The sequence below is a fragment of the Pristiophorus japonicus genome, chromosome 17, assembly GCF_044704955.1.
Source record: "Pristiophorus japonicus isolate sPriJap1 chromosome 17, sPriJap1.hap1, whole genome shotgun sequence".
Taxonomy (NCBI): domain Eukaryota; kingdom Metazoa; phylum Chordata; class Chondrichthyes; family Pristiophoridae; genus Pristiophorus; species Pristiophorus japonicus.
In genome coordinates this window covers 14138353-14165635 of record NC_091993.1, presented here as the reverse complement: position 1 = coordinate 14165635, position 27283 = coordinate 14138353, and positions in this window count along the sequence as shown.

The following is a 27283-nucleotide window of genomic DNA, read 5'->3' as shown; positions in this document are numbered from 1 at the left end:
GGCTGTAGTTTAGGCCAATGAATCATGAAAAAGGACAAACATAATTAAAATATCTAGACGTATAATCGCACAGTAATAAACCCTGTTTACCTAGGGTTTAGCATGCCTGGGGTTGTTCAAGTATAGACTGTCCTGTGTCAAAACAATCATGGAATCATACAGCACAAAAGGAGGCCATTTGGCCCATTCTGCCAGAGCTGACTCTTTGATAGAGCGGTCCACTTAGTCCCACTTCTATGCTTTTTCCCTACAGCCCGAAATTTTTCCTTTTCAAGTAGATCTCCAATTCCCTTTTGAAAGTTACTATTGAATCAGCTCCATCTTTTCAGGCAGTGCATGCCACATCATAATAACTCGCTGCATAAAAAACTCATCTCTCCCGCCAGCTTCTTTTGACAATCTGTGTCCATTGCAAACAGTGTCTCCTTGAAACAATGTCTAGCGTACACTTTTGCTTTCATTCCTACATTTTTAATCTCAATGCTGTTTCATTTATAAGGTGGCCCTCTCACTCTCTCTTTCAAGCTTGAGCTTTGTAATAGCTAAAAACAGACCCAAAAGACATTACATAGAATATACGGCACAGAAACAGGCCATTTAGCCCAACCAGTCCATGCCGGTGTTTATGCTCCACTCGAGCCTCCTCCCGTCTTTCCTCATCTAAATCTATCAACGCAACCCTCTATTCCTTTCTCCCTCATATGCTTGTCTAGCCTCCTCTTAAACGCATCTATACTATTCACATCAACCATTCTTTGTGGTAGCAAGTTCCATATTCTCACCACTCTTTGTTAAAGAAGTTTCTTCTGAATTGGATTTCTTGGTGACTATCTTATATTGATGGCCTCTAGTTATGCTCTTCCCCACAAGTGAAAACATTCTCTCTGTATCCACTCTATCAAAACCGTTCATAATTTTAAAGACCTCTATTAGGTCACCCTTCTTTTTTCAAGAGAAAGGAGACCCAGCCTGTTTGTCCTTTCCTGATATGTATATCCTCGCATTTCTGGTATCATCCTTGTAAATCTTCTCTGCACCCTCTCCAGTGCCTCTATATCCTTTTTGTAATATGGTGACCAGAACTGTAAGCAGTGGTCTAACCAAGGTTCGATACAAATTTAGCATAATTTCCCCACTTTTCAATTCTATATTAGTCAGCCAATGAAAATGCAGTTTTTAAAATTCATCTCCACTTCCAAACAGGATGATGAGAGTCAGGAGAAAGAGGCAAGGAAAATCTTTCAAATCTCACTTAAAAAAAAAAGACACGATAGGCCGGAGGTAGAAAGAAAATAAAATTAAAAGGGAAAAGGAATGGGAAAGGAAAGAAAAGAGGAGAAAATGTGCAAATAAAAGGCCGAGATCTGCCATTACAACAGTGACTACGCTACAAAAGTACTGCATTGGCTGTAAAGCGCTTTGGGACGTCCTGAGGTTGTGAAAAGCACTATATAAATGCAACTTCTTTATTTCTGTCTTCACCAGCTTGCAATGCCTCCACCCCCCTCCCCCCATTCACTTTAATGGGTAGAAAATGATGGGCTGGCGAGAGCAGGAATCCTGGCCAACAGGTTTAAAATTGGTGATTGAAAAGTTTATTTCAGTTACCGAAGGTTAATATGACCACATTGGCCCCGATATTGGAGTAGCTTTATTACAGGAATATTGGCACTTTATTCAGTGTGAAGAACAAACAGAACCAGTCAGCCTGGGAAGACAGAAATTTCTCGGAACTTGTTGGCATAATAAGGATTAATAAATCTTTTAGCATAAAATCTCACTCACCATTTCCTTCTTCTGAATTGTAATCCTTCCAACTGTATTATAAGATAAAGACTACCAACATTGGTGCACTTTCCCCCTGCTTGGCTCAGCTCCGAGTTTCTATGTCATCATTTGACAAATAGCAGAATATACCCAAGCCCTAAATCTAACAGATTTCTATTTCGGCTCAGTTTTGTTCAACAATCCGTGTTTGGATAAAATGGGATTTGGACTGCTTTTCTCTAGTCTTGACTGTGGGTTAGGTGCACAATTCAAAATAATTGCTCATATTGGGCTTGGATTATGAACAAACTAAGAGAAAGTTCACAACATGTCGGACAACACTGGTCATGCGATATTTTGAAGAAGAGCAGAGGAGTTATCTCCGGTGTCTTGGTCAATGTTTATCCCTCAATCAACATAACAAAACAACAAATTATCTGGCCATTATCACATTGCTGTTTGTGGGAGCTTGCTGTACGTGAATTGGCTGCCGCGTTTCCCACATTACAACAGTGACTACACTCCAAAGGTACTTCATTGCCTGTAAAGTGCGCTTGAGACGTCTAGTGGTCATGAAAGGCGCTATATAAATCCAAGTTTTTCTTTTTAAAGCAAAAAGAGTGTGTGAAAGTTAAAATAGTTTATGTTATATAGAAATAAGTAAAAGTAATGGTAATAATGTAAAAGTAAAAGAGACAGAATTAGGGAAAATGGAGAGTGGAAGTAAATATTTTTATTCAAAATATTTATTTTAGTATTATAAGGCTAATATTTACAGAAATAATGCTGCTCTTAGCAATGGAAAATGTAATTACTGTAACACTGGGGTTTGTTCCAATGTCACAGGGTGAGCTGAAATCACAAAACCTTGCTAATCCTGGGACAATGGAATTCTCTGGAGCTGCTGATGGTCTAGGGACTAAATTAGCCAATTAATTGTAAAGAAATACATGGATCATTGCTTCTTGTACACATCATTATGTGCAACTTTTAAAGAGTATTATTCAGTAATGCCATTACAGTATTTATTACTAAAAACATATTTGTTTGTTCTGTTAGCGCATGAGAAAGACTGAACTCGTTCTCGAGAAGGATCAACATCTGTTCTTATCCAGCTGTGTATAGCGCCAGCAGTAAAGATTTTTCAATTTATAGGGTGAAGTCTCGACTTCAAAAGGCTTTTTCATTTTACGGTGCCAGGTATAAGGAAACACAAATTGGCACTTAGAGAGGTTTTTTTCTCACTACTGAAGGGGTCTTACATTGAACACAACTTCCTCCACAGCTGTCAGTGACTGGCTGAACAATTTGCTCTCAGATTCTTGCCCCTCACAAGACCCCATTTTTCTTCTCCTTTTCACTGAGCTTTGTTTTCCTTCTGCCTCAGATTCTCCGCCACTTAAGCTGGATTGACCTGGACGGTTTCAGTAAAGCATACTTAGACCAGGAGCAACGTATCTGCATTAATATCAGACAGGCTGAAAATCTTTGGCTTTGGTCCAGCTTTGTTTTGAACAGCTGCTGTTCCTCTTCTTCATGGGATGGTGAAAGAGAACCAGTTCAGATTTTAATACTATATAAAAAAAAAGATTATGGGGAGAAATGTGGCTTTCTAGAACCTGGCGGGGGCACTAACTGAGCGCTCAGGCAGTAGTGCCGTAATGGGGCAAATCCCACGCCGCACGGCAAATTCGCCGGCCCCATAGCAGTTAGCGCCTCGGCACCTTTCACCATGCAGACCGTGACGTCAGTGAATGCGCAACGCTCGCTGGGCGCCTGATCTGCAAGCTTCAGTAGCGCGCCCCCCGCCTTACTGCTTCACGCCGACAGCGCCAGGGAGCGGAGGCGTGAACCAGCTGGCTGGCAGGGCACTACTTAAAGGAACACGCCCTGGCTGTCAAGGAATGTTTGTTCCAAAAAACAGTTATGAGTGGCAGAGAGCTCAGGATGTATCTGCAGCCAAATAAAGGCTGCTTAGAACCCGGGGTGTTGCGGGCTGTCAAAGGACTTTGCATTTCATCCCACAGCATATTGCCATTCTGCACGCCCCAAATAATTGGGGGATGGTGTACAGACTCCAGTGACCCTCTCCTTTAATGGCTGGAAGGCGCCTTCACCAATACTCACTCCCAATTACACAACACCTCATATTTGTTATCGCTTGGAGCCTAACGCCACTCACCAACACCATTAGCGCCTGATTTAGCACTCCCCTGCATCCTTTGAGCGCTGAGACAGCGAGATTGATTAGTGCCTGCTGCTAAATTTCCAATTTCTCAAAAGTTAACGCCCCAACCGGGCAATACTGAATTTCTAGCCCTATATGTTAAGATCGATAATGAATTTCACAAATGAATTGCTCGCATAAAAAGTTGCTGCGATAACAATGAGTGAATCACTTCAGAGCCCCTAATTCAGTTTGATCCAGACGAGTGAAACTGCATTAAATCCAGAAACAGTCCAAGTGTGGTGCGAAAGGACCCCTGTCTGACCTTGCCCCAAAACTTAGAAACATCATCCCAAATTGTGGGGATGGGGTCATTTGCATGCTTGGGTTGGAGACAATACGTCTGCAAGGGCATCGCAGTGGCACCACCCTGAGTGCCAGCTAGAACGTTAGAGCAGTGCCACTCTGCTCCTGATGGTGGGACAGGGTGGTGAGGGCCTCCACAGCATCATCTATTGCTCTCAATGGAGCAAAGAGGCCTGTTGGGGAAGGCAATCTATCCCCTTTGAGATCAATTACTTTGCCATAGGAAAGGTGCGAAGCCTTTTCATACCTTACTGTATAATTTGCAATGACGAATAACTTTACCGTTACTAAACTTGCATTAATTAAGGGAAGTGCTGGAACTGGTTGTGCATCCTGTCAAGAGTAATTTTTCAGTCACAAATCGCTGCTGTTCAGACTGATCTTCTCCTGGACTCATGCCAATTCCCAGGTGAGGCCTACCAAGGGTGTAAAGGATGGCAATCTGGGGTAGTCAAGGTGATTCCCCCAACCATGCTGGCTTGACATGGGGAGAGTTGGGCAGAAATCTACCAGTCACCAACTACGCCCCCCCCCCCCCCGCCCTTTACTTGAATTGAAAGGACCACTGCAAACGGAGCAGAAGCCAAGTGTAATCAGTTTCGACCCCAAATTCCTGGCACCCCACCACCCTTTCCAGCCACACCCACAGGAATTTCAGGGCCACTATGTTTAAAATCAAATCAAAACAGCTTGCATGCATCTGCATTGAAGACAACTGGTGTTTTAAAGCTAAAATCCAACTAATCTATCTCCTCTAGGTACTTTGTGTCATCCAGTAATTACCAGTCAGTAGTCACTCCTTAAAAAGGGAAGGTATACTTTAAACAAAAATTCTCCTCCCAGGCTCTCTCCACTTTAACTAGGCAACCAACGTGCAAGTCTGCAGTGGAGCACCAACTTGCCAGGTTGTAGGTTTTGATTTTCAGATTTGAGCATGAAAGGACAGAAATCCATTTCTCAATTCTTAATTAAAATCATGAATACAAACAAATTCAATCGAAACGCTGTCGTCAACAAAAAAAAAGAGAGGCAGTCAACAACAAAAGGTATAGAAGAAAGATTTGTGGATGTGGTGTGTGCGGAGTGATGTCAAGGTCAGTGGGGAGTGCGTTGGGCTGCAGCTGAGCAGGAACAGCATAAAAGCATTGATGAGCACATGACTGGAAACTGGGAGAAACCTTCCTTCACATTAAGGCTGGGGTGGGAAGCTGGAGTTGTCACTCACTGAACGGGCAGTAAACGAACATCTGGCGCTAGACGTTTTTAAGCTCAAGACTAAAAAAAAATATGAGCTTGATGTCTAAATTTTGCAAAGGGACAAATGGATCTGTGGGGAAAATGCAGCTTTAAAAAAAAAGTCTTGCATTCCAATTTTTTTGTGGCAACCATGGCAAACAAGCAATTAATATTTGTATAACATCCCTCTGGCCACTTTTTTAGTAGCAGCTTTAACATATTTCAAATAAAAATGTTATACAAATACTTATAAGTGCTTGTCCACCATTATTTATACTGACTGGCCTGTTTTTTTTTAAAATCTAGAGAGGTGTGTTCTAAATGTTTTAAGAGTAAGATATTTGGGCGTACAATATATGTATATTGCTTTTAGTGGTGGACTGATGAAGGTTAGCAAGGGGACATTGTCCTTTATCTACCATGAAGTAGTAAAGCTCTTGGGGATGTTGGAGAGGTCACGGTTGATTATAAATTAGATTTTCAGTTGCAATAGCAAAAAAAAATCCAAGTTAAGATTTTATCTCGTGAGCATGGAATACATTTTGAATTAAAAATGATTCTACAGGTTTACTAAGCACACTCGCCATGTACTGTAATTGTAATCGTCTTGACTTATACATGTGAAAGTGGTTATTGGAAATATAAAGCACGTCACTCGGTCTGAAAATACCTCAGTGCCTAAAATGATTAAATGACATATTTAGCAGCAGTGCCTCCGTAAAGTTAATTGTGTCTGTAACCATGGTGGAGCTGATGTTCTTGTATTAGCTGATGGCAATGCAAGGCCGTAGAAAATGATATTGTGCCAGTCGGAAGTGTCAGACTATTCATGCACAGTTAGTGCTGATCTGAGAATTCTTGCCTCTCCAAAGAAAGAGATAAATGAGGTTCAGTCAAAAGATTCTCTTTTTGTTTACCACAGCCTTGTGATTAATGAACATCCTGCAGCTGCACAATCGAATCAAAACCTGTGGACATTTTACTCCAGGTCAGGCCTGGAGTGGGGACCCTTTAAAAGTATCCCCCCCACCCAGCCCCAGGTACAGCGTACAGGTGTTTTCTACCCAAGAGCATTAGTGTAGCTGCCACTGGCAGATATATCACAGAACAGGAGGAGAAGAGGATGGTGTGGGAGCACAGAACGACATTTCATCACCTGCAATGCAGCACTAGCGATGCCTGAGTGTTTAGAAACATAGAAACTTACAGCGCAGAAGGAGGCCATTTCGGCCCTTCGTATCTGCGCCAGCCGACAAAGAGCCGCACGGCCCTTCATCAGCAGTTCTAAAGGTTAGATACAAACCCACGAACAATAACAGAAAGGCAAAAAACACCCAGCCCAACCATTCCACCCCACACCACTGCAACACCCCTTATACTAAAAACATTCTACACTCCACCCCAAACGCAGCCATGTGATTTCCTAGGAGAGGCAAAAACCAGATTAAAAACCCAGGCCAATTTAGGGAGAAAAAAATCTGGGAAAATTTCTCTCCGACCCATCCATGCGATCGAAACTAGTCCAGATCATCATCCGGGCCGTATTCTATTCCCTGCAGTACTTACCATTATATCTGCGCCGACCAACAAAAGGTCATTTAGTCTAACCCCAATTACCAGCTCTAGGTCCGTAACCCTGCAGGTTACATAGAAAATAGGTGCAGGAGTAGGCCATTCGGCCCTTCGAGTCTGCACCACCATTCAATGAGTTCATGGCTGAACATGCAACTTCAGTACCCCATTTACTGCACTTAAAGTGCCCATCCAACCATCTCTTAAAAGTGGTGAGGGTTTCTGCATCCACAACTCTTCCAGGCAGCGAGTTCCAGATCCCCACAACCCTGTGTAAAAAAGCCCCCCCCCACAAATCCCCTCTAAATCTTCCGCCAACCACCTTAAAACTATGCCCCCTCCATCAATGGAAATAGACCCTTACTATCCACTATGTCCAGGCCCCTCAATATTTTGTACACCTTAATGAGGTCTCCTCTCAACAGGAGACATGTTTATGCCACAGGAACATTTCGGGAGTCAACCATTTTGCATTTTAGAGAACGGACAATTCTTTTTCTGCAGAATGACAGATTGCAAGATATAATTTTAATTTGCAGTGTACATGTTTGGTTCCCCCATTCATCCTCATGCACTGCAAGTATTTCTGTGTTGGTTGTCTATTAGTAAGAACTCTCCTAGTTTCAGAAGCAGCAATGGTAGGAGTCTGCATGGCCAACCAGTGAGCAGCAGGGAATATCGAACATGTGCTGCCTATATCTACAACAAACGTTAATGGCACTGCATCAGTGCCAGAGTCTCCCTCACAGGAGTTGCTGTGGGATCATTGTTTTCAGAGGCAGAGCTACAATGATGACCAACAACCATGCCGACACGAGTGAAAACTAGCTGCTTCTGTGAAGCTTCCAACCTGCTACTGCTGGAGGACACCTCCTCATGTGCAAGAGAGGGCAGTGGGCCACTGTGGCATCTTGGCATCTCTCCCTTATTTTGCTTCAGGGATGAATTGTCACTCCGATCGCCTCTTTAGTCTTTCTCCACCAAAAATCGCATTGTGACCCTCTATTGCAGAAGCTATCAATATATTCAGGGCCTGGTTACTAAACCAAGCTTTTCTCAATTGTCCTCCAGCTTGGACCAGAAATTCACCATCCACAGCTGGTTTTCAGCTTCTATACCCATGAAATTTCCTGTTAGCTGTGTTAGAAGCACTGAAGGACCACGATGTGTGTGTTGTGATTTGCTGCTAATTTGTTTTGTTACCACCAATTAAATCCCATTCTCAGGTAGCGCATGGTTCAATACTGTGTGTTTCAGCAATTTTGTTCCAAGGTATAAATTAGGGAAAAAAGGCATCTCCAATAAATTTCTTTAAAAAAAAACAAAGAACATACTGGATTCTGCCACATCAATTTCAGCTACTTTTTTTGTGTTTGTAAATATTGTGACCACATTATTATAAATAATTCCAGTCCTTTTACAAAGATGAGTTTGACAAAACACTATTATAATTGTAATAATGAGTGTCATTTGTGGCTCAGTGGATAGCACTCACACCTCTGAGTTAGAAGGTTGTGGGTTCAAGTCCCACTCCAGGGACTTAACTACAAAGAATTCTCAGCTGACACTCCAGTGTAGTGCTAAGGGAACACTGCACTGTCGGAGGTGCTGTCTTTTGGATGAGACGTTAAACCGAGGCCCCGTCTGCTCTCTCAAGTGGACGTAAAAGATTCCACGACACTATTTCGAAGAAGAGCAGGGGAGTTATCCTTGGTGTCCTAGGCCAATAGTTATCTCCCAAATCAACACAACAAAAAACAGATTATCTGGTCATTATCACATTGCTGTTTGTGGGAGCTTGCGGTGTGCAAATTAACTGCCACATTTCCCACATTACAACAGTGACTACACTCCAAAAATACTTCATTGACTGTAAAGCACTTTGAGACATCTGACTTTCGTGAAAGACGCTATATAAAGGCAAGTCTTCTTTAATACTTTCACTGGTTAAGCAATTGATCATACCAAACCATGGCAAGGCATTTTTACACAATGACTAAATTCTTTAGTACAATGACTGTTGTCATGTAAGAGAACTGGCATTTCACAATCTAAACTGGGTTCTCTTTCAATCAGATCAAACAGACTATTGCAACTTTCAGAAGGAATTCAAAAAAGACTAACCTGGTGTTAAAACTCTTTATGTAAAGTTTCATTTTGCAGGTTATGAATAGATTGAAATATCATGCACATTAGATTTTGGGAGAAATCTGCTTGACTCGCACTAAGAACAACCAAGAATTGTTACTATCAATCGCAGGAGGATCAAACTAGGCTGTTGCTTTGTAATTTTTTACAGAGAGTCAGAATTGCAGAATGAGATTCCCGAAACACTGCTAAAGATCCTGTAATCCCATGTAAAATCGAATCTCAGTCAAGCCATTAGGTGGGACACTGTTTAGTCGTGGAGTGTGTGTTCAATTGGCCAAACACAGGCAGGCGTCAAAGGCAAAACAAGACGCCTGCCCTGCCCACCCCTCCTGACAAAAGGGGGAACACTCGTGAAGGTTAGCAACCAAAAGGAAAACAAGTATTTCAGGAAAACAATTAGTTCATTTTAAAAAATCAAAACAGGATTGTTTGCCACTTTGCGTTGTGCACATTTAATCCTTAGATAAGGTGTGAAGACATAATACAGGACACAATTTTAGCATTTCAGAATGTGTGAAACTTGGCCAAAATTGCATGATTCAGGACAAGCTGCAATTCATCAAAATATTCAGGTTGTTTGCATACTGGCTCAGCAGGGAGCCTACTCATTTGGACAAATAAACTGAGAAACAGCAATGCAATTGGTCTCTTATTTTTAAGACTGGTTTTCCATTTATGGAACGGAAAGACCATGCACATCTCAGAATTACAATTCTCAAAAACTCATTGCTATAAGTCAGTCAGACAGACGGGGAACAGTAAAAAAATCAGAAGAGATTTAACCTGGACCATCCTTCACAAAGGGAGACCTCTCTAAATAACATCCTTTGAAAGAGCATGCGTCGTTCATGGTTCCTAACAAAAAGGCCTTCTTCTTGACATCTGATAGGTGGCCACTCTCTCCCCATTAGCCTAAAATCTCTCCTTCGCAACCTTTACTTACATTTATCCGTACTACTGTGGTCACTGCTCTTCTGAACTTTTCTCTTGTTCATCTCAAGCTCCAAAATGCTAATAAAAGCCTTTTCCTTTCTGATGGACTGGTTAGTGCAGTCTGTTAAAATGCAGTCCTTTCATCTCTGGGATGTATGCTCAAACCTAGCCTACAGTAATGAAATGAAAGTCTCCTGTGTCAGCTGTAAGGGTCCTAAGTGAAGTGAGGTTGCAGTGCATACAAGACTATAACACAAAACGGCCCTGAATCTGCCACTAATTAAGATTAAATTGACAATCTCAGTCAGAAAGTCGACAACTGATGCAGGAAGTGGAAATGTGGTAATGGAAGCAGGAGAGCTTACAAACTTACAGCACTAAGGAGAGCCGGGTGTAGTCTCTTCACTCAATGGTTTCTTCACAATGCCTGTTTGCACTGGATACTTCTGTCTGTGCACACGCACACGCACACGCACACACACACACACACACACACACACACACACACACACACACACACACACACCACGTGACTGCTCAGGCACAAGCCCAGCTAATTGAACCTAAAAACTTAGCTTCTCATTGGCTGGTCAATGTAACTCACCTGCATTACACTATCATTACAAAGGGAGCTGATTTTATGAAGTTGGAGTTAACAAACTTTGTTGTGGAAGAGTAAAGAGTTATGTTCCACCATCGCCCAGCCTCTATCTGGCAGTTGGGGCCTGAAGTCTGAGCCTGGAGTCTGGGGCCTGAGCCTGGTGACTGTGATCTGGGCCTGGGGTCTGAGCCTGAGCCTAGGATCTGGGGTCTGGGCCTGGTGGCTGATGGCTGGGATTTGAACCTGAGCCTGGGGCCTGTGCTTCGCTGGTTATGAAACTGGTTGCTAAAGTTGTGCGAATGTAAAAGTCTGACATTGGTGACTTGGATGAGATAAAATTCATCCAAAAGATTTTTTAAATGAATGGCTTAATTGTTGTCACTCAAATTCAAAAATGTGTTTTTAGCACAGCTAACAAACGCTTTTTATTCCCAAATCTAGTATGTGTGAATTAAATGAATCACTGAATGTATTTCCCCATGAAGAAACGTCAAACTGAGCCATTTCTGCTCAGCATCTCTTCTTAGGCTACAAAGCTTGTATTTTTAAATAAAAGGTCTTTGGTTGATTCTGTGTTATCAGCTTGAATTATCACAGTAGCAGACTGCTATTGAAATGAGCAGGCAGTTTGACAGACAAACACACAAGACCTGTCAGCTCCCTGTGGACACATACAGTATTACTACCTGATAATAAACAGGCATCTATGATCATTTTTCCATGTTAGAGGTGGGGGGGGGGGGGGGGGGGGTGAGATGTTAGAGCTGTCATTTATTTTGACAGAAAGGGCATAATTAAAATAAGTGTCATGCGATTAAAAACCATTAGAGGAGTTAATCTACTGTGAAACAACAACTGCATAAATGAGAGCATGTGCTCCAAAATTAATTTCATATAACAAGCAGATGATGCGATCAATTAGAACCAATTATACATACCACACTACATGAGGAATGGTGCATTCGAAAGCCCTTGCATACAATACGGTAATCTTATTACAGAGTAGTGGGCAGCACTCCCACATTCATTCTGCTTCTGTTGCAGCTTCGAGAGCACCACAATTTTACAGGCTTTTTGCAAATAAGGCTGACAGCTGTTCCTTGGGTCAACCCGTGTCAATTAAATACAGTGGCAAACCTGAATATGTTAAGCACCGGTAATTGGTTCGTTATGAACACCAATTCAGAAATCTACTTTTGACAATATCGTAATCGTATATGACAGGCTTAAGAATTTCAAGGTTATCTGTGAAATGATCCTTCAATGAGGGACACATGAAAGTGATTCAGATTACAGTTTTTTTTCATGATTTTGAGATTTAGCTTGGATTTTTCCAAACTAACATGACAAAAAAAAACTTAGACCAGCTGTAGGATAAGGGCAACCTGTCATCGGCTGTGGTGTAACAAAAGAATAGCCTTAACAAAGTAGCACAATGCCTTTTCCCTTAAGATTAGAAACAACTCTTCAGATCAAAAGATCAAGATTTCTTGATGTTTCTGCAGTCAGAAGAGTTGAGGATTAACATTACCTCCTGGAGGCTCTCATTGTATAAACTACATCCTACATTCCACACGAGTATTCTGAGTCAATACATCATTGAGCCAAGCTCATTGATCAGCCAAGTGCAGCAGTGAATTGGCTCCCAGTCTGACTAAGTGGTTTGTATTGCATGGCTTGGTTTGGTTTGACTTGGGTTGGCTGGACTGGACCGGACTGGGCTGGGCTGGGCTCCTTTTGAGTAGTGATTGGGTTAACTAGTGTCAGCCTTGATGACCGATGGCGAAATGCTTGGAAGAACTGTGACATGCGGAATGGATTCCTTATAGAGGAGCCCACAGAACAACCTGAAGGATCAAACCTTCCTCGCAAACAGCGGACAACCATCAACTGCCTCAGAACCGGTCATGGTCGATGCTGCCACCTTCTCCAGAGGTGGAAGATTAAAGCCTCCCCATCATGTGACTGTGGAGCTCACCATTGAGCACTGCCCTCAGAGGGAATTCGCAGGTAGCCTATAAGATATCCACGCTGTTACACCGGAAGCTTTGACCTGGATATCTGACTTAGATATTGAAATTTGATTTGCTTTGCTGCTACCATACGATAGAAGAAGCAGCTAGGGTTGTGTGGTCAAACAATGCCTCAGCTAATTAAAATCTTGCCCAGCAGCCTAGCTTTGTAATGAGAGGTTGGTGGCAGCATTGCTCCTTGTCTGACCTCTTTTTGCCAGCTGGTTTATCACACTTTAATGGAGAAAGATAATAGGTGTGTGCATGCGTCAAAGCAGGAGCCAAGACCTCAGCTGGGACAACACGGGCCAGTCATGAATAACCAAAATAATCCTCCGCAGAGACAATGGATTCATCTTCGAGCAGAATCTCTTTGTTCTCATCCTTTCTGAACCTGATGGAAAACACCATGAAGTTTGACTTCCTTGTCAGTCCATTCCATTCTGCAGATGGTCCGCTGTACAAGCTGCAGGGAAAGGAGTCAATAAATCAGCTTGCTAGGTGCTCTCCTTAGAAAGTGTTGCATGTACCACAGCAGGAAAACTTCTGTTTTTACACAACCTACTGAAAACAATATAACTTTGTTTGCCGAATGTTTTCAATTCTATTAAGATTTAAAATATTGGTTTCTTAAAAAAAAGGTCTGTTTGACCATACTACTCTTTAATGTCGCTTTCTTGAGGTATAAAATATTACTTGAACATTTGGAATATGAAGGAAAATACAACTGTTTACAGTATGTATGTACCTAAAATTAAAAATTTTGCATCTGGCTTGTGTCAGTACTATCAAAGCCCTCACACATCTGTAGGGTAAAAGGAATCACAATTGGCTCAGATAACCATTGTCTGTTAAGTTAATCTCGCTGCACAAATATCCTATCAGCTAAATGCAGGCCAATATAAAAGCCATTCACTAGATATGTAGGTAAAGCTGTCAATCAAGAACTAGCAACTCCCACAGAACTGACCAGTCCAATTACCCAGTTTTCTTTCTCAAAGGCACCATTCACAAGCCAGCAAGAATCCCAAAATCAAATCACTCAAAATATTCTCCTCCAACCGTTGCTCGCAGCCTTGTTGCTTTTCGAGGTAATAACCGTCTACACCTAAAATTTAAATATATAATAAACATATAAAAATAATTCTCAAATAAATCTCTAAACATAGGACTGGAACTACACTTCTACCAGATTCTCGATGCTTGCAGTGTTTAGCTCATCTTCCTGCTGATATTTCACCTGCATATTGAGTCCGTGACATTTAGGAGGCTGCCATTTTTATGACTGGCAAGATCTTATACTTGGCAAAATCTCACTCTCAGCTGTTACAATAAATGAATAAAACTGGGTGTTTGTGCAACTTATGTTATTTACTAATGGAATGACGATGGTTGGAGATTAATTCACCAATGTGTTTATTTATATTAGAAGTAATCCTGTGCTGTCAGCTGCGGCTCAGTGGGTAGCACTCTTGCCTCTGAGTCAGAAAGTTGTGGGTTCAAGTCTGACTCCAGAGACAAAAATCTAGGCTGACACTCTGGTGCAGTAATGAGGGAGTGCTGCACAGTCGGAGGATGCTGTCATTTGGATGTGGCGTTTAACCGAGGCCCCGTCTGCCCTCTCAGGTGGATGTAAAAGATCCCATGGCACTATTTCGAAGAAGAGCAGGGGAGATATTCCCGGTATCCTGACCAATATTTATCCCTCAATCAACATCACTGAAAAAAAGATTATCTAGCCATTAAACACAATGTTGTCTGTGGGAGCTTGCTGTGCGTAAATTGGCTGCTGTGTTTCATACATTGCAACAGTGACTACATTTCAAAAGTACTTCATTGGCTGTAAAGCGTTTTGGGACGTCCGGTGGTTGTGAAAGGCACTATATAAATGCAAGTCTTTCTTTCAGACCTCACTGTCTCCTGGCTACTGATTGGTCTCTTCACCTTTTGGCTTCTTGACCAATACGTAGCCAGGTTTCCTAAGCTTTGAACCTGCCCAGACCCACCCAAGATCCTGGTATTGTCCCTCCTGGACAGCAATAACAATATTACAGCAATTATACAGTAAAACCGTATCCAACCAAAAATCTACAGAATATATTAGAAGGTTATATCTGCATGGATTGCCTATTGACATACCTTACCTTCTGTCGTCGTGTTTTTCAGTTACTGTTTGTGGCCCCCACATGGCATAAATAACCCTACTGTTATAAAATAACATAATCCTCTGACTCACCATGAGCAATGCCACAGGGGATATGCTAGTATGATATTTTTTACACTTAGATAACAGAAAGCACAGCAACAACATCTAATGAGTACAATCAAAACGTCAACTGAAAATTAGTAAACTAACATGTCATGACAACACAGTTGGAGTATTGTGTAAAGTTTTGGTCTCCTTACCTAAGGAAGGATATACTTAATTGAGGGAGTACAATGAAGGTTCACCAGGCTGAATCCTGGGATGGGGGGGATCGTCCTATGAGGAGAGATTGAGTAGACTAGACCTATATTCTCTAGAGTTTAGAGATGATCTCATTGAAACATACAAAATTATTACAGGTCTTGACAGGGTAGATGCAGGGAGGATGTTTCCCCCGGGCTGGGGAGTCTGGAACCAGGGGTCACAGTCTCCAGAATAAGGGGTCGGGCATTTAGGACTGAGATGAGGAGAAATTTCTTCACTCAGAGGGTTGTGAACCTTTGGAATTCTCTACCCGAGGGCTGTGGAAACATAGAAAATAGAAGCAGTAGTAGGCCATTCAGCCCTTCGAGTCTGCACCGCCATTCAGTATGATCATGGCTGATCCTCTATCTCAACACCATATTCCCGCTTTTTCCCCATACCCCTTGATGGCTTTTGTTTTTAGAACTCTTATCTATCTCCCTCTTAAATATATTCAGTGACTTGGCCTCAGAGGGTTGTGAATCTTTGGAATTCTCTACCCCAGAGGACTGTGGATGCTCAGTCGTTGAGTATATTCAAGGCGGAGATCGATAGATTTTTGGTTATTAAGGGAATGGGGATAGTGCGGGAAGGTGGAGTTGAGGTAGAAGATCAGCCATGATCTTATTGAATGGCAGAGCAGTCTTGAAGGGCCGAATGGCCTACTCTTATGTTATGTTCTTAATATTATTATTAATAATAATAATAGCTACATCCCCAGGTCCTGGACCTCATTCCTTCCTTAGCTCAGCCCCAGGCTCCAGCCTCCTGCTCCCTCCCAACCCAGGCCCTATCCCCTAGGTTCTTTGAGCCAAAAATGATACATCCTGCAGACACACATCCTGAGAGCTTCTGGAGGTTTGTCTGCAGCTATCCAATGTATGGCGTCCTGTCTCCAGGACTCTGCGGGAGGAGGTGAAGGTATGAAGCATACTGCTGGCTTGAGAGAAAAAAACAACAAAAGAAAGCAAATGGCATGTTGGCCTTCATAGCAAGGGGATTTGAGTACAGGGGCAGGGAGGTGTTGCTACAGTTGTACAGGGCATTGGTGAGGCCACACCTGGAGTATTGTGTACAGTTTTGGTCTCCTAACCTGAGGAAGGACATTCTTGCTATTGAGGGAGTGCAGCGAAGGTTCACCAGACTGATTCCCGGGATGGCGGGACTGACCTATCAAGAAAGACTGGATCAACTGGGCTTGTATTCACTGGAGTTCAGAAGAATGAGAGGGGACCTCATAGAAACATATAAAATTCTGACGGGGTTAGACAGGTTAGATGCAGGAAGAATGTTCCCAATGTTGGGGAAGTCCAGAACCAGGGGTCACAGTCTAAGGATAAGGGGTAAGCCATTTAGGACCGAGATGCGGAGGAACTTCTTCACCCAGAGAGTGGTGAACCTGTGGAATTCTCTACCACAGAAAGTTGTTGAGGCCAATTCACTAAATATATTCAAAAAGGAGTTAGATGCGGTCCTTACTGCTAGGGGGATCAAGGGGTATGGCGAGAAAGCAGGAATGGGGTACTGAAGTTGAATGTTCAGCCATGAACTCATTGAATGGCGGTGCAGGCTAGAAGGGCCGAATGGCCTACTCCTGCACCTATTTTCTATGTTTCTATGTTTCTATGTTAAGCAGTCATACACAGGGACAGGAAGCAGGAGCAGCATACAGAGCACCAGACATACGGGGAAAGAAAGACACACTGGGGTAGATTTTCATCTTCACTGCCTGGGTGATAAGGTGCTGGAGTGGAGCATCTGCATTTTATGCAACTCACCCCATCATCAATGGAGTGAAAATCAGACAGGTTCGATAAAGGGCAGCAATCTGCTCCACCATATTCCCAACCAGTTGGTGAAGACGATAATCTATCCCACATAAAGACAGAGGGGGTGAAATTGCGTAGCCTCCCATTTGCGGTATCGCAAAAATATCGCCGAGCGCTACACGAGGGACTCCGACGCGAACAGGAAGGAACTGGAGCGCTAAGTCAAGCGTGACCACTTCCCTTGGAGCGCTAAAGCTGGCAGGAGAGACGGGAGCGGTGCAGCACTGCCCGATGTCGAGGGCGACACTGCCAGCAACGGAGGCTCCCTCCCTCCCTCCCTCCCTTGAAGAGAAGGGCCATCGCTGCAGGCTCTGCGTCGAAACGGGGTACCTCATCGCCGACGGCAACCGCGATCCGCCCCAGGAACTCTAACAGAGTGCAGGGCTGATCCATCGCGGCACTTCAACATTTTTCAAAACACACCCTAAGGGATAAAAACATTTTATGGACACAAAAGGGCCTTCCCTTTTATTACCGCTCCCCAAACGCCCGGCCTCCCGAACAACGCCTCCTGCAGCTGTCGGTGGTGGCGCACGGCGACGCTGCAGGGAACGGGACCGAAGTTCGGGTCCGGGATGCTACTGGGCCGATGCGCAGCACGATGACATCACGATCTCCAGGCGCATGAGATGGTGGCGCTAGGGGTTAGCGCTGCCGCAAATCTTCAGGGCAATTTAGCGGGCGCGGTACTCTTGCCACGTCCGGGCACAGAGCCGTTAGCGCCCCGTTATCGCTCCCCCCCCCTCCCCGAGGTGCTAATGAGGGGTGCAAACTAGGTCAATTTGTAGCCCAGAAACTGTGTGAGAAGCATATAGATAGAGCAAACACACAGAAGAGAGTAGATAGAGTACACAAACAATTAACAACTCAAAATTTAATAGTGCCTGTCTCTACATAACCTAAGTACAACTTGCATATACTACATGTACAAATATTACCTTTTTTCACTGTTCCTACTGAAGTTCTGTAATTTTCTATCCTTTTTTGCCTGGGTCCCTGTGGCGCCTGTGACTGAACGGATGGATGAGCTGTCCAATCGCTGTCAGGGCCGCTGCTGCCAGGGAAGCTCAAATAATGGCTGTCTTTGCTTTGGGGACCAGTGTTGACGGGAGCCACCAGAGCGTCACATGACTCCTGTACTCTGTTCTTGCGCAGAGCCAGAGGACTGCTGAGATCCAGTCCCAGGAGAGTGGCCATGGCTCCATGGCAGAGCCGACTGTTGCCCTCATGCAGTGCAAACTGCCTGGCCCATGCCAAGAGGCTGCACCCGGGTCCTCAAGGCCCACAGTGGCTCATGGTCGCCCATCATGGCCATCTGAAGTGTCCTCAATCGAAGCTCAGCAACTTTTCACCTCCCAAGCTGTAGCCACTGGGTATATACTTCGTAGGAGTACTGGGATAAGTAAAGAAGCACAGACGAGAGGCACTAAGGGCTTACGCAAGGGTGATTCTTAATTATTTCTGTTAGCTATTAGATACAGATGGAAGTGAGTTATTAGATAAATTTGTTTTTTGTGTGGGATTTGGTGTTGATGGTTATATTTTCAGTGAAGTGAGGGCTGTAATGTATGCACCCGTGAGTATACTCAGAGGTTTGTAGCGCTGTTATCACTCGGTGTGGAGGGGAGCGGGCGGCTTGAAGGGCCTCCTCATAGGACTGCTTGTGGGCCTGGCCATGGTGGCCATTAACCAATCCAGGCAGCGGGTGATCAAGTGGGTCGTTCAGCCCGACTGCCTGCCTCTCTCCTGCGGCTATATTCATGCCATGGTGTCCCTGGAAATGGAGCATGCAGTATCCACTGGTACGCTCGTGGCCTTCCGCGAGAGGTGGGCACCAAAGGGACTGGAGTGCATCATCACCCCCGGCAACCAAATTTTAATTTGATCTCAGTTTCCGTTAAAGTTTGATTTAGAAATTTGTGGGTTCTAGTGCCCTTGCGAAAAGGGGGCATTGATTTAAATTTCTACTTAAAATAGTTATAGAGCTGTTGCATTGTGAGTGCTTTAGCCAGTCATGTGATGTTCACAAGACTCAATAAACCCCAGTCAGTTGGGCTAGGTCATCCATGATGAGGCATGTGGTTGTGAGCCTAGTGGATGAACTGGTAATGTGTAGTGTGATTGTTAAACCTTTGTGAATAAACTTTAATAGTTCTTAATAGCAATGTGTTGCTATGAATTCTTAAGCAAGAACCCATGAAGCAAATACATTGCAAGGATTAAACCCATAAGACTGGACTGAAAGAAGGCAATCGGATGGTGGTAATAAGGATTGTAGGACTTTTGGTGTGTTGGGGTTGGGAGTGATGGCTCAGATGAAGTTCTCTCTCGGAGAGCTGTGGCAGCTAGGAGCACTGATGGTCGATCTCCCTCCCGCTCCTCTCCCTCTTCATTCTGCTCCTCCATCTCCTACTGCTGCACTCCTTGCTGCCCCCATGGTGCTAAGGGTTGGTCCCTCATGATGTCAAAAGTTATGGAGAGTTCAGCAGAAGGCCACAAATTTGGATACCCGCTCTGACCTGTACTGCAAAACCTCTCTCGAACGATCCAGGCAGCAGAAGCATTACTCGAGTATGCCAGCAGTCTGCTCAATGGCGTCTCTGATTGATTGTAGGCCAGCTCTGCAGTTGTGCTTGGGCTCCGGACAGGAGTCACGAGCGAAGTCCCTTGTTGCCCAATAGCCAGCCTGTAACCCGATGGTCTGGTTGGAACAAAGGCGGCACAGAGGACTGGCACAGGATAAATTAACCATGGCTACTGCTGGGAAAGCTGGCACAGACCTGGACAATGCATTGCCGGTGGTCGCAAGCAAGCTGGATATTGAATCCATTTCTATTCAGAAAGATGTCAGGCTGGTAATGGCGAGCGTGCAAGGCAATTTGGCCGTTTTCTGTGGCAGCTTGGACCCTGGGGAAGCCTGCGATGGGGGTGAAACCTTGTGCTTGCTCATCCTGCTTCACTCCGTCTATGGGGAAGCTGATGCAGCTGCTCCTCTTGGCATGGTGAGCCTTGGCAACCTCCCTGATACAGTGGTGCACTGCAAACTGGCAGGTGCCACCTGCAGCAGACTGGGGAAAAAAGAGAAAGACGTGGATTTATATAGCGCCTTTCAAAAACACCGGACATCTCAAAGAGCTTTACAGCCAAGAAGTACTTTGGAAGTGTAGTCACTGTTGTAATGTGGGAAACGTGGCAGCTAATTTGCACACAGCAAGCTCCCACAAACAGCAATGTGATAATGGCCAGATAATCTGTTCTTTTTGTTATGTTGTTTGAGGGATAAATCTTGTCCAGGACTCCGAGGATAACTCCTCTGCTCTTCTTCCAAATAGTGCCATGGAATCTTTTACATACACCTGAGAGAGCAGACGGAGCCTCGGTTTAACGTCTCTTCCGAAAGACAGCACCTCCGACAGTGCAGCACTCCCTCAGCATTGCACTGGAAGGAGACTGTTGCATAAACGTTGACTTTGACAACTACAGGCAGCATCTCCTAAACCCTTGACCCCTACCACCTAGAAGGACAAGGGCAGCAGGAGCATGGAAACACCACCACCGCCAACTTCCCCTCCAAGTCACACACCATCTTGACTCCGAAATATATCGCCGCTCCTTCATCGTCGCTGGGTCAAAATCCTGGAATTCCCTCCCTTACAGCACTGTGGGAGTACCTTCCCCACACAGACTGCAGCGGTTCACCACCATCTTCTCAAGGGCAATTAGGGATGAGCAATAAATGCTGGCCTTGCCAGCGACACTCACATCCCAGGAACAAATAAAACAAAAGGCCCTGCTGCCCTTGCCCTGGCCCGAGACTCGAGCTGTAGCAGGTGACATAGCTCAGTGACAAGCTCCTTTGTAAAGCAAAGGCACCTGAGGTATTGTTCCACAATGAAGCTCAGGTAGGAGAAGTGCTCCCTGACCTGTTATGGGTATGGCCTCCTGTGCAGTGCATTCCGCCTCCCTTTTCTGCGAGCTCCTACCTTCCTTGCTGCTCCCCCTCAACCTCAAGCCCCAAAGACAGCCCTACCAGACTACCCGTGACTGCAGTAAAACTGTTTTGAAAGCAGCCGAAAAGAGTGCAGCACCAGCAAAAACATCTGGCCAGAAGTCAGAATTAAGTTATCACAGGCAGAAAACAAGCCCCAAATCACCCAGATGTTAACCAGAAGCCTCAAATCACAAACCAACAACTGGTCTGTATGTAGTGGATGAGCCCTTTAATCATCATCATCATCGGCAGTCCCTCGGAATCGAGGAAGACTTGCTTCCACTCTAAAAATGAGTCCTTTGGTGGCTGAACAGTCCAATACGAGAACCACAGTCCCTGTCACAGGTGGGACAGGTAGTCGATAAGGGTAAGGGAGGGTGGGACTGGTTTGCCGCATGCTCTTTCCGCTGCCTGCACTTGATTTCTGCATGAGACTCGAGGTGCTCAGCGCCCTCCCGGAATCACTTCCTCCACTTAGGGCAGTCTATGGCCAGGGACTCCCAGGTGTCAGTGGGGATGTTGCACTTTATCAGGGAGGCTTTGAGGGTGTCCTTGTAATGCTTCCTCTGCCCACCTTTGACTCGTTTGCCGCGAAGGAGTTGCGAGTAGAGCACTTGTTTTGGGAGTCTCGAGTCTGGCATGTGAACAATATGGCCTGCCCAGAGGGGCTGATTAAGTGTGGTCAGCGCTTCAATGCTGGGGATGTTGGCCTGGTTGAGGACACTAACGTTGGTGCGTCTGTCCTCCCAGGGGATTTGTAGGATCTTGCGGAGACATCCTCCAGTGACTTGAGGTGTCTACTGTACATGGTCCATGTCTCTGAGCCATTCAGGAGAGTGGGTATTACTACAGACCTGTCGACCATGAACTCGGTGGCGGATTTGGTGGCAGTCATCGCGCCAATCCTCTTCTCAATCTTCCTCGCGACCATGCTTCACCTCACACTCAACAAGCTCCCGCTGGAGTGGAACTAAACTACAGAACCAGTGGGAACCTGTTCAACCTTTGTCATCTCCAGGCCAGGTCCAAGACCACCCCAACCTCTGTTATCGAGCTACAGTGCACGGATGACGGCGGCGTCTGCGCACATACAGAGGCTGAACTCCAAGTCATAGTCAACGTATTCACTGAGGCGTACGAAAGCATGGGCCTTACACTAAACATCCGTAAGACAAAGGTTCTCCACCAGCCTGTCCTCATCGCACAGCACGACCCCCCCGCCAGTCATCAAGATTCATGGCGCGGCCCTGGACAATGTGGAGCATTTCCCATACCTCGGGAGCCTCTTATCAACAAGAGCAGGCATTGATGACGAGATTCAACACTGCCTCCAGTGTGCCAGTGCAGCCTTCGGCCGCCTGAGGAAAAGAGTGTTCGAAGACCAGGCCCTCAAATGAGCTCTTTAAATAGAGATGCTGAAGGGTCCTTCCTGCCTATTAGCACCGCTGCCTCCGCAACATCCTGCAAATCCACTGGGAGGACAGACGCACCAACATCAGTGTTCTCGCTCAGGCCAACATCCCCAGCATTGAAACACAGACCACACTCAACCAGCTCTGTTGGGCAGGCCACATCGTCCACATGCCCGACACGAGACTCCCTGAGCAAGTGCTGCACTCGGAACTCCTACACGGCAAGTGAGTCCCAGGTGGACAGAGGAAATGCTTCAAGGACACCCTCAAAGCCTCTTTGATAAAGTGCAACATCCCCACCGGCACCTGGGAATCCCTGGCCCCCGACCACCCTAAGTGGAGGAAGAGCATCCGGGAGGGTGCTGAGCACCTCGAGTCTCGTCGCCGAGAGCAAGCAGAAACCAAGCGCAGGCAGCGGAAAGAGCGTGCGGCAAACCAGTCCCACCCACCCTTTCCTTTAACCACTGTCTGTCCCGCCTGTGACAGAGACTGTAATTGCCGTATTGGACTGTACAGCCACCTGAGAACTCGCTTTTAGAGGGGAAGCAAGTCTTCCTCGATTTTGAGGGACTGCCTCTGATGATGATGCTGGGCGAATTTATTATATGGCGAGTCAGGCGCTGCAGCAGCCCAACCTTGCAAAAAGGTCCTACAACAAGCGTCGGGCTATTATTTAAATATTTAATTCAGCGATTTAATTATCTGACGTGAGCCCTGGATGCCCAGCGAGCAGTGTAATGCGCGCCTGCCAAATTCTGGTTGCACTTCAGTCCCATGCTCCTGATCTTTGGGCATCCTGTGTGGAGGGGGGCGGGCAGGTCGGAAGGCCTCCTCGGCATGGCCAAGGTGGCCATTAACCGGTCCAGGCAGCGGGCGGTCGAGGGGGTCATTCAGCCCGACTGCCTGACTCTCTTCCGCGGTTACATCCGAGCCAGGAGATGGCGCACGTGGTGTCCACCGGTACGCTCGCAACCTTCTGCGAGAGGTGGGCGCCGGAGGGACTGGAGTGCATCATCACCCCTGACAACCACATTTTAATTTGATTTTGTATGTTTAAAGTTTAATTTGTTAATTCTAGTGCTCCTTTTTAAGGGGCACTTGATTTATGGTTTAATTAAAATAGTTATAATGCCTGCCCGCCATATTGGATGTTTACGTGTCTGTTTTGCTCCTGAAAAACGAGCACAACACAGTCGAAATTCTACTCTCATGTTTTGAATACAAAGTAGATTTTTACACAATATTTTTTTGAAATAACAGAGAAAGGTTAAAAAATGTCTTGCCTTTAGCTGTACAAGCCCCAAAACGGCCATGAAAGGGTTACTGCTGACAAATTTTGCCTGTCTTAGCCCTGACTGTGTTATGATTGCACAAAATTACCATCAACCTCCCACCCACTTTGCTTTGCTGCTCCAATTATAAGCCACGCCATGTGATATCAGTGCCCATTTATAACACAAACGGAAAATATTTCTAAAAAGCAGAAGTAACAGGTCGAAAACCGACATGATATTATTTTGAGATTACTCAGAAAAGCCAACGTAACTGTTTCTGGGGATTAAATGAGAGAATATTTCTTTCATGGACCAATATCCAAATTACAAAGGTACAAAAGATGGTTAACTATGCCATTTCCTTTCCTTTGCCTTGCCATGCTTCACAGTAAATACTCCCTCCCTAAACCTCTCCGCCTCTCTGCTTCTCTTTCCTCCTTCAACACGCTCCTTAAAACCTGCCTCTTTGACTAAGTTTTTGGTCACCTGCCGTAATTTCTTCTTATCCGGCTCGGTGTCAAATTAATTTTTTTTGTCTTATAACACTCCTGTGAAGCGCCTTGAGATGTTTTACTACGTTAAAGGCACTATCTAAATATAAGTTGTTGTAAATACTGTACTAAATAAACTAAAGTAAAAGAACAATCATTTTACCAACAGAATCATCCATTAAATCTCTTAAATAATTTGCAAAATTATGTTGTATTATTTAAACTGATTTTGTGGAAACTCCACAATGCTTTGAAAAGGCTGGACCTATTGTCTGGAAGTGTGTGGAGTAAATATGAGTTAAACGAACATAGTTTCGAACTTGTTCCTTTCACCCATGGAAATAGACAATCTCTATCTGCATTGGAATATTCCTTCATGGGTGCTATGCTGCGTGTTTTTGTAAGCCTGATTTATGCTGACCAGTAGAACAGGATTTACCAGCTCAGCAATAAAGACAGTACATGCTCCACATATGGGGCTCAATTTTCCCGGGTCATTTTTTTTGGTGCGCGCCATTTTTTTCTGGTGTAATTATTTAATTCAAAGCTTCCCACTGGAATCTGCGCCGACATAACTGCTTTAGTTACGATTTTTCTACGTTAGCTTTTTTTGATGTTCCCTCGTGTCTGCGCCAGTTCTCAGCATTTTTCGCAGTTTGCCCAAAAATTTTTATCCGAGGTCAGCGTGTCTGGCCACTCTCGAAAAACCTTCTGGGGAGTTAACAGAAAGCAGCGCACATTGAAAAATCGGTGCTGAAAGACGCCATTGTTTTTCATCAAAGTTTTTGGAGGGAGTCTCTAACACTTGGAATATCCATAATAACGTTCAACTTTTTTACCTTTCAACTTAGTACATGGAAGTTTCTTGGAATTCTGAAGTTTTTTTTTACTCACACGCCACCACCGAACGTCTTCAAGCAGGGCTGGAGGGTCGTAGTGTCGGCTGTCAGAATCGGCCCGATGCCCAGACACAGGGGCTCGGGGCTCGGCTGGAAACCAAGCCCGTGGGCGGGGGAGGGGCAGTGGGGGGAGGAATGATGTGGCGATCGGAAGCCAGCTGCACTCGGCACAAGACTGCCTTCCTGCCGTTTAGAGCGTCTTGCAAAGGTAAAATGTAGCTATGGGGGCAATACTGGCAATATGCCATACCTTGTGCGAGCCTTCTGCATCATGGTGCTAAGTAGGAGACAATTGATTCGATATCATCGCATCAGGAACATCAGAGCCCGTAGGGTGCTGGGCAGAAGGCTTTACCCACGTCGGGTATATCGAGACAGGCGTTCGTACCTGAGTGATACAGACTGTGTTAGAAGGCTGTGTTTCTGCAAAGAAGTTGTAATTGAGATCTGTGAGTTGGTCACAGCAAACCTGCAACCTAGAAGCATCAGGAGGAAAACAGGGAATTATAGACCGGTCAGCCTGACATCGGTAGTGGGTAAAATGATGGAATCAATTATTAAGGATGTCATAGCAGAGCATTTGGAAAGAGGTGACATGATAGGTCCAAGTCAGCATGGATTTGTGAAAGGGAAATCATGCTTGACAAATCTTCTGGAATTTTTTGAGGATGTTTCCAGTAGAGTGGACAAGGGAGAACCAGTTGATGTGGTGTATTTGGACTTTCAGAAGGCTTGCGACAAGGCCCCACACAAGAGATTAATGTGCAAAGTTAAAGCACATGGGATTGGGGGTAGTGTGCTGACATGGATTGAGAACTGGTTGGCAGACAGGTAGCAAAGAGTAGGAGTAAATGGGTACTTTTCAGAATGGCAGGCAGTGACTAGTGGGGTACCGCAAGGTTCTGTGCTGGGGCCCCAGCTGTTTACACTGTACATTAATGATTTAGACGAGGGGATTAAATGTAGTATCTCCAAATTTGCGGATGACACTAAGTTGGGTGGCAGTGTGAGCTGCGAGGAGGATGCTATGAGGCTGCAGAGTGACTTGGATAGGTTAGGTGAGTGGGCAAATGCATGGCAGATGAAGTATAATGTGGATAAATGTGAGGTTATCCACTTTGGTGGTAAAAACAGAGAGACAGACTATTATTTGAATGGTGACAGATTAGGAAAAGGGGAGGTGCAACGAGACCTGGGTGTCATGGTACATCAGTCATTGAAGGTTGGCATGCAGGTACAGCAGGCGGTTAAGAAAGCAAATGGCATGTTGGCCTTCATAGCGAGGGGATTTAAGTACAGGGGCAGGGAGGTGTTACTACAGTTGTACAGGGCCTTGGTGAGGCCACACCTGGAGTATTGTGTACAGTTTTGGTCTCCTAACCTGAGGAAGGACATTCTTGCTATTGAGGGAGTGCAGCGAAGGTTCACCAAACTGATTCCCGGGATGGCGGGGCTGACATATCAAGAAAGACTGGATCAACTGGGCTTGTATTCACTGGAGTTCAGAAGAATGAGAGGGGATCTCATAGAAACATTTAAAATTCTGATGGGGTTAGACAGGTTAGATGCAGGAAAAATGTTCCCAATGTTGGGGAAGTCCAGAACCAGGGGTCACAGTCTAAGGATAAGGGGTAAGCCATTTACGACCGAGATGAGGAGAAACTTCTTCACCCAAAGAGTGGTGAACCTATGGAATTCTCTACCAGAGGAAGTTGTTGAGGCCAATTCACTAAATATATTCAAAAAGGAGTTAGATGTAGTCCTTACAACTAGGGGGATCAAGGAGTGTGGCGAGAAAGCAGGAATGGGGTACTGAAGTTGCATGTTCAGCCATGAACTTGAATGGTGGTGCAGGCTCGAAGGGCTGAATGGCCTACTCCTGCACCTATTTTATTTGTTTCTATGTTTCTATGTTTGTCAGTTGAAGTGAAGGTTTCAGCTGCACTTTCATTCTATGTCTCCGGATCGTTTCAAGCTACAACTGGGGATGTGTACGCCATCTCTCAACATGCAACACATGTCTGCATCCGGCAGGTGACAGTTGCAGTATATGCATGGAGGAATGACTGCATAAAGTTCACTATGACCGCCCAAGCAATGCGTGATAGGGCTGTGGGCTTCTCCAGGATTGCT